The sequence below is a fragment of the Populus euphratica genome, unplaced genomic scaffold (genome assembly GCF_000495115.2).
Source record: "Populus euphratica unplaced genomic scaffold, PopEup_1.0 scaffold645.1, whole genome shotgun sequence".
Taxonomy (NCBI): Eukaryota; Viridiplantae; Streptophyta; class Magnoliopsida; order Malpighiales; family Salicaceae; genus Populus; species Populus euphratica.
In genome coordinates, this window is record NW_011500512.1 from 10,163 (window position 1) to 19,404 (window position 9,242).

Sequence of the window (9,242 nt, forward strand, 5' to 3'; positions counted from 1 at the left end):
GTCCAAACTGGAATACTATTAAATCATTGGGTCATATCTGGAGCTATAGATTTTGGATTTCAATTTGGTTTATATGGATAAAAAGCTAAGACATAGGCCTAAAACATTCATGTAGAATGCAAGACTCAATTCTACTGTTTGGAAGTCCAAATCTTAGCAACAACGGAGAAGTTCAAATCTGTCCTGCAGCCCAGATACTGTTCAGTGTTCAACCCATATCTCTAGTTCTAGATTTCCAAATGACCTTAATGTTTTTTTATTGGACAGTTCTAGATGTCCAAATGACCTTAATGTTTTTTTATTGGAAAGCTGAGACAATTTCCTAGAACTTTCATGAATGAAGTCTGTTCAAAATCTGATATTCGTAATTTTGTTCTAACAAGAAGATAAGGATTGTCACCAAGTCAAGATATGGCCACCCACTCAATAATTAGTCAATAAATCAATAGTTTCTAATTTTGGCCTATAAAAGGAGGTATTTATCATGCGTTTAGGCATCTTGATTTTCATATCAAGATCATGCTCTTTATCTCTATCTTTATATTTTTGTAATGTTAAAGTTTTATTTCATATTATATTTTTCTTTATCACTTGTTTATGCTTTTCATTTCCTTCACTATACTTATGTTCTTAACTAAAATTTATGCCTTTCATTTCCTTTCCTTTACTTAGTTAACTTTTATCTTATTTATGTTCTTATTTTATTTATTTATGTTTATATCTTTTATTATGTTTAACTAAGTTTATTATATCAAGGTATACAAAATTTCAAATTCAATCATATTTATCATACAACCAAAATAATTGATTCATGTGAAAACTCAACTTGTAATTTTTCCTTATCACCACTACAAACAAGATAGCAAACTAGAGAAATATCTATATATTTTTTTTCTTTTTTGTGAAGATATTATTTATTCTTTGTCTTTAAGTGATTGACTTGATGAAAAGATTAATGTCTTCTTCTAAATGTTGGAGTATCTAAGTAATAAATAACTAAGTAAGACCGATGTCGAACCACAAGAAGATTAATTGTATAATTTGTAAATATTATCAGTTATTTATAATTATAACTTATGTTAACACAGCTGTATTAACATAAATTATAATCGCACCTAACAAAAGAATTGTGTTCCATACAGGTGCTGTCCTAACAAAAGAATGATTACACCTCTTGCCTCTTTTTAAGAAGAAGATATAATCTACTTCTTTACTTGCAATTGTTATTGTCATACAGTGAGAGAAAATACAAACATGGATATTTTCCTGTTGTGTCGAAAGCTTTCACTTTTGTAAAAATTCTTTTCTTGAAGAGAGCAAGGGTATAAAGTAACATTATTGGTTTGCTAGTCCTACATATACAAACTTCAAAAACTGTAACATCAATCAATGAGATTTCAACTTTCAATTTCTCTTTCCGACTATATATTCTCTCTCAGCTAAGTTATCATAGTTCGCGGCGAGACTTTAACAAGCATCAGCTTATAAAGAGGGAAATGCATATTAATTTCTGGAATGATATTAGCTAAATTTCATCTGTCAACTTTTGTTTTAATATGTTATTCATTTTCTTTTGTACATATCGGATATTGTACACAGCTTTACATTTTTTGATCTGATGTTGCAGTTTTGTTTCAGTTGTGTTTAATTTGATTGTTTCAATTCATATATATATATATATATATATATATTTAAAATATCATAGATAATGTCAGAATTTGACCAGACCTCCACATGAAAGTTGTATGTCTCAGCTTTTCAGGAAAAAAACATTGAGGTCATTTGGATATCTAGAACTCTAGATATGGGCTGAACACTGAACAAGATCTAGGCTGCAAGACAAATTCGGACTTCTTCGTTGTTGCTACAATTTAGACTTGAAAATGGTCTTTTTAAATCTTGGACTCCACATGAAAGTTGTAGACCTATGTCTTACCTTTCCATCCGTATAAAGTAGACCTAAATCTAAGATCTACAACTCTAAATATAACCCAAATACCAAATAGTGTTCCAGTTTAGACTGCACCAACATCATTTTTCTAAGTTTGGCCATCTCTTTGTCCTTTCAATTTTAGTACTTAAACTCATCAATCAATCATTTCATTTATGTGATAGGCTTGCATTTAAGATAAACATTTGTCACAAATTAAAGGTATCTTATATTATTAGATATGTTATTATAAAATATGTTGTAGTTAAGGAATTATTGATACTTCAAGTGCAAAATGATGATATAAAACTTTGATAAAAATGCATTTTTAAGTACTAATCAACAAAAAATACTTGGCACTTTCATAACCCAACCGTATAGTATAACCTATACCTGTGCTATGAAAGAAACTTGATTTGTTGTTAAAATAAGTTATAATCATGAATACCTGACAACATTTATAAGTATTAGCATTATTCAAATAAAATAGCTAATGTAATCATGTTAATAATATATAATCCAAGTGGAACCTTCTTTGTGTGTTGTTTCTAATTGAGTAATAAAAGGAGTTTATATTGTACTTGTTTGAAATACCATTAATGGGTCCTCTAACCTTGACATTTATTTTTATTATTATTTAATCTTCACATTAATCTTACAATCTCAAAGTCTTCTTTAACTTATTGTTGTTGTTGTTGTTGTTGTTGTTGTTATTTATAATTTAAATAGTTAACCTCCTAGTTATTCGACCCTAGTCTTGTTGAATTATTTATTACTTTGACACTTCTACACTTGGAAGAAGATATCAATTTTTTGGTCATGCTAATTTGGTTGACAATCCAGACCTAAAACACTACCAAAAAGTGTCAATATCGTTGAACCCTACCTCCCAACCAGACCCAACAAACACTGTAGTGTTTATAGGGGGTGTTTTTTGTGCTATTTATAAGTCAAACATGGTTATTGAGTTGTTGCAGCACGGCCCAAAGGCGTTGGGTCCTACTGGCACCATTAGAGTTTGGTCCTGCCTTAGCTGGACCCAAGATTATAATTGGGTTGTTCAAACAGGACCTAATAGCTTTGGGTCCTGCTAGAACCATTAAAGTTGGGTATGACTATGTGGCTAGACTAGCAACCATAATGAATTAAATGTCTTGGTCATTAAAGCTGGGATCCAAGACTATAATTTTGTTTTTGCTTTTTCATATGGGTATGACTATGTGGCTAGACTAGCAACCATAATGAATTAAATGTCTTGGTCATTGCTTTCTCAAAATAACTTGATTGTACTGTAGACATGTATAGAGAGTTTGGTTCTGCCCCCGCAGGACCAAAATCTGTAATTTTTTTTCTTTTTCATATAGGTATGATTGAGTGGCCAAACCCAGCAACCATACCTAATTAAATTTCTTGACTATTGCCTTCTCAAAACAAATTGATTGCACTGTGGACACACACATACACTCTTTCCCTTTATCGACAAGGAATTAAAGTTAATCAATGCAAGAAAGTGGTAAGATCAGTAACATCAGTATAGTAAGATTGAAAAAAAAAGGAAAAAAAAAAAGCAAAACAATTGATTTCCTTTGGTGGACGAATTGAGAATCCATGTAATAATATATGTGAGAATTAAATCCCTTATGTCGCTCTATACCTCTGCATATTGTAAATATATATCTTCTTCACTATAGTACAACACTACCATTGAATATTAATGGAATGTCATTGATCAATAAGGATGATTGCCTTCTCTAATTTAAATTTATTTTTTGAAATAAATTGATGAGATTTTTTATATTATACAAAAGTTAGGTGATGATAATTGTTTTCCAATATCGGGTTGGGTTGAATTTTCCAATTAAATTATTAATTTTGCATTGTAAAAGTTTTTTGAAAAAAAATGGACAATTTTGAAGGTTTTTTTTATTTCAAATTTTTTTATGTTTTTGTATTTTTTTTAAATGTGGATATTTTGTTTGGCTGCAACACCAGACCTGAGAAATTTCCAAATTTTAATTTTTTTCTTTGCTTTAAAGTAATATTTTTTTCATGTTTTTATATTGTTTCACTTTAGTGTATATTTTTTAAATATTTTTTATTTAAGATTGTATTTGGTTGTAAAATGAGACTAAAGAAATAAATATGAATTTAGATTAAATACTACTACTATAAAAAATACGTAAATTTTAATTTTAAGGGTAAAATCAATTATTATTATTATTATTATTATTATTATTATTATTATTAACTCGGGTATCGCATCCCCTTGCTGACCCATGAGGCTCGGAAGGTCCACCTAACCTATAGTTTTAAAAATACTTTGAAATTTTTTTTTAAAATTTTTAATTTTGTTCTCTAATATTATCATATTAAAGTTGGTAGAGCTCTCAAGAATGTTTTGGTATTATATAAGGGATTTTCTTTTGGGTAATAGAAAATATTTTAATTTTATAACATTAGTGCATGAGATTTAAAGTTTTATCAATATTTTATTATCTTAGATTTTTTATGCAATAGTTTTGAATTATATATATTATTAAATACATAAATAAATTATGTGTTCGGTCCAGTCCCTTATAGTAATCATTCAAGTTGGGTCTTGCCAGGAGCAGCATTCAAAATTGTTTTAGATCTTGACGTATGTAAGACTTGATTGGGTGTTGGATTCTGCATGGTACAGGACCCAAAATAACTTCGGGTCTTGCAGGGTTTAGAACTTAATTGGGTGTTAGGTCCTGTACGATGCAGAACCTAATTGGTTGTTGGGTCTTAATGTGTATTTAATCTAATTGGTTGTTGGGTTATGGTCATATTCAATTAAATTTCTTTGTCATTGCCTTCTCAAAATAAATTGATTGTACTATGGACATGCACATGCACGTTGAATCTAATTGGTTGTTGGGTTATGGCCATATCTAATTAAATTTCTTTGTCATTGCCTTCTCAAAATAAATTGATTGTACTATGGACATGCACATGCACTCTTTCCATTTGTCGACAAGGAATTAAAGTTAATCAATGCAAGAAAATAGTAAGATCATTAACATTGGCATAGGAAGATTGTAAATATATATATATATATATATATATAATTTCCTTTGGTAGACGGATTGGGAATCCATGTTATCACGTATGTGAGAATTTAATCTCTCATACCCCTCCACACCGCTACACAATGCCTTATAAAATTATAAACTTCAACCCTAAATTAAATGCAAAATATTAGTATTATACTTTTGAATAAAATTACAAATAAAAAAAAATTAAACAAAATCCAAGTACAAAAGAGAGTTGCAGTGAAGATAGAAGGAGAATCCTAAATCTAAGAAACAAAATAAAGATGCAGACACCATCAACTCAAAGGTCAGAACAATGAAAAAAATTCTTCTTGATTTCCTCGATGTTATTTGTTTACTCGAAAAAATTCCTTTTTTATTGTTATTAGATTAGATGTATGTATTATTTTTTAAATATTAAAAAAAAGACTGTATTGAGATTGTTTAGATAAAATTTTGAATTTTCATTTTTAAATGAAAATAATTTTTTTATATATTTTTGTATGGTTTTTTTAATTATTTTGAGATTTTGTTTGGCTGTAAAGTAAGACCTAAGAAAAAAACTATTAAATTTACAATAAATATTACTACTATAAAAACTAAACATAGATTTTGATTTTTCAAGTAAAATCAATTATTATTATTATTATTATTATATCAATTATTATTATTATTATTATTATTGACTTGGGGTCTGATATCCCCTTTCAAACTTAAAAAACTGAGGCCTGAAAAATACACCTGCCTATAATTTTAAAAGTACTTTGAAAGAAATTTAAGTTTTTTCTTGTATGATCATATTAAAGTTGATAAAATTCTTAATAAATTTTTTATTCATATAATATACTTTATAAATTTTTAATATTATATTGATATTGTTTAGATAAAATTTTGAATTTTCATCTTTAAGTGAAAATAAATTTTTTATATATTTATGTATAGTTTTTTAATTATTTTGAGATTTTGTTTGGCTGTAAAGTAAGACCTAAGAAAAAAACTATTAAATTTACAATAAATATTACTACTATAAAAACTAAACATAGATTTTGATTTTTCAAGTAAAATCAATAATAATTATTATTATTATTATTATATCAATTATTATTATTATTATTATTGACTTGGGTCTGGTATTCCCTTCCAAACTTAAGAAACTGAGGTCTGGAAGATACACCTGGCCTATAATTTTAAAAGTACTTTAAAAGAAATTTAAGTTTTTTCTTGTATGATTATATTAAAGTTGGTAAAACTCTTAATAAATTTTTTATTTATATAATATACTTTATAAATTTTTAATATTATATAAGAGACGTAATTAGATGCTGGATGTTACCCTGTGCACAATCCAAAATTTCTCCGGACCCTACCTAGCACCATGAACCAATTAGATCCTTTTGCCATCAAGATCCAACATTTTCGGACTCTTTTATAACTAGGATAAAACATTATCCTTTTTATTTTGTTTCAGAGTTTTTTTTTTAGAAATTTGATTATTAGCAAAGGGCGGGACACGTAGCTAATATTCTATATTACATGTTCGACGAGCACTTCATCGATGGCTTATACCTGCGGCCTCTGAAGCCAATTGCCACCCTCATCTCCCTTAAAGCACCATGTTTTTCAACTTCTAATTCATATGCATCTCAAGATCGACCAAGCAAGGGTTAATGCTGTGTAGTTGAAATAGAGTTATCGGTAAGCTTTGGCTAAATAGCTAGCCTAAGATAAGAGGCAATAAAGTAGAGCCAGCGATGCGAAGGGGGACCCAAAACTGGAGCTTTTTAAGCACGGTCTAAAACAAAGGAGGCAGATGCAAATACATGAATGAAATGAGATATTGGAACCAGTGCAATGGGCGTACTACTAGGGTTTGATTATTTGCACCAAGAAGACCCGGGAAAGAGCCCACATTTCAGGAGCGCGTAAAACTAAATCAAATTCTAGGGCAAGCCATTCCAAAGGAAGTATGGAAGTTGGTACGTGGAAAAACTCCATTGCTTAAATGAAGACGAAGGATCTTCTAATTGAACAAGAGAGGCTCTTGCCTCAAAGAAAGAGCGCTGGGGAGGGTCGGAGGGAGGGTTTAAAAAACAAAGGCTTATGTACCAGCGCCCATATAAAGGAACGATTAGGGTGTATTTTCAATATCAAGCGTACGAAAATGCTTTCTGATAAGATGTTTGAAGACTTTAATTTGTCGAGCCAGTAGCTTTAGATAGGGCACCAATTGGTTTTTTTAAAGCTGTCCTTAAAAGGGTCAATGCTCTTAGTTTGAGCATGGCAACAAGGGGCAACACCTTCTCTCTTTAAGTTTAGAACAACAGAGGAATAAAGAAAGGTTATATTCAATAATGTAGGAGTATATGCCCAAATATATATATATTCTTGTATGCGAACGAACCTATGTTGATTTTAGAATTTGCATTAATTAAGTATAAAGCTAAAAGTTGTGACGTTTTCATCATACATAAATTTATTGTTCATTATTTTATATTTTATTATGAATTATAATAGTGCTATTTAAAAAAAAAATTAATTTGATCTTCAAATTTTTTTACTACAATTTAGCTATTTTGAGTCCAAATTAGAGTCCAACTGCATTTTTTTTTTATTGAGAGGGTTGGACTGAAAGATACAGGACTAAAATATAAAAATTGGGTAAAATAGATGGAGGTGCAAATCTCTTTGTGAAGTACATTTTTGTCCCAAAAGTTTTTTTGCTAGTAGGTGACTAGTCCTTTGAAGTTTGCAAAAATTCATTTCAATACTAAGCCTCATTTTCATCATTTTTTAGTTCTTAGTAGATGAGAGGAGAAAGAAAAAATGACTAGAATCCGGTCTAGAGAGTAAAAATAATCTCAGCCACCAAAACATTATATTTTTGTTCCAAATGGTTTCATATGATGAGAAGAGTTTGACATAGGTGTTTTTTTACCTTGCAAGTGCCTAAAAATCCAGATTTGAGATCGAGAAGAAATTGGTTTCTGAGTTGCTTCTTGGTTTTGGACAAGTTTTTTGTTGTTTTAGAGCTTAAAGATTGGCTTCACATGATTATTAGGGTATTTTCTAGGTGTTTTGGGTTGGAAATCAGTGAAAGATGAATTTTTAGAAGGAAAAACCTAGGCACCCTAATTTTCTAACTACCATAATGGTCAAAATCTGAGTATGCTAAACAATATATAATTATTTTTTTTGATTGAATTGGGGTATAAGACATTATTTTTTTTTAAAAAAAGGTTTGCATAATTGGGCCTAACTTTCGATAACAATAATAATAATTACAATGATAATAATAATAGTAATAATAATAGTACTAGTGATCATGATAATGAAAATGCTAACCTTCTTTTTATTGTCTTTTTATAGGGTTAGTGTAGCGTGCAGGTTTGCTAGGGTGATTAGTACTTAAAAGTATATTTTTATCAAGGTTTTATATCATCATTTTGCACTTGATATATCAATAACTCCTTAACTAAAACATGTTTTATAATAACATATCTAATAATATAAAATACCTTTAATTTGTGGTAAATGTTCATTTTAAATACAAGCCTATTACATAAATGAAAGAATTGATTGATGAATTTAAGAATTGAAATTGAAAGGACAAAGAGATAGCCAAACTTAGAAAAGAGATGTCGGTGCAATCCAAACTAGAACACTATTAGGTAATTAGGTAATATCTGGAGCTATAGATCTCTAATTTAGGTCTACTTTATATGGATGGAAATGTAAGACATAGGCCTATAACTTTCATGGAAGCCCAAGATTTAAAAATGTCATTTTCAAGTCCAAATTGTAACAATAACGAAGAAGTCTGAATCTGTCCTACAGCTCAATCACTATTCAATGTTTGGCTTATATCTAGAGTTTTAGAAGTCCAAATAACCTCCATTTTTTTCTTGGAAACCTAAGATAATTTTCTATAATTTTATGTTTTCAAGTAGTTCCAATTCTGACATTGTCAATGACGTTTTGGGCAAATAAGAGAGGACAAGGATTATCACCAAGTCAAGAGTTGGTTACCCACTCATCAATTAGTCATCAAATCAATAGTTCCCAATTTTGGCCTATAAAAGGAGGTGTTTACTATGTATTTAGACATCTTGGTATCCAGATCAAGATCATGCTCTTGTTTTCTCTCTTTGTATTTCTTATGTTTTGCTCTCATTAATATAAAATTTATGCCTTTCATTTCCTTTCCTTTACTTAGTTAACTTTTATGTTCTTATTTTGTTTATCTATTTTACTTTCTT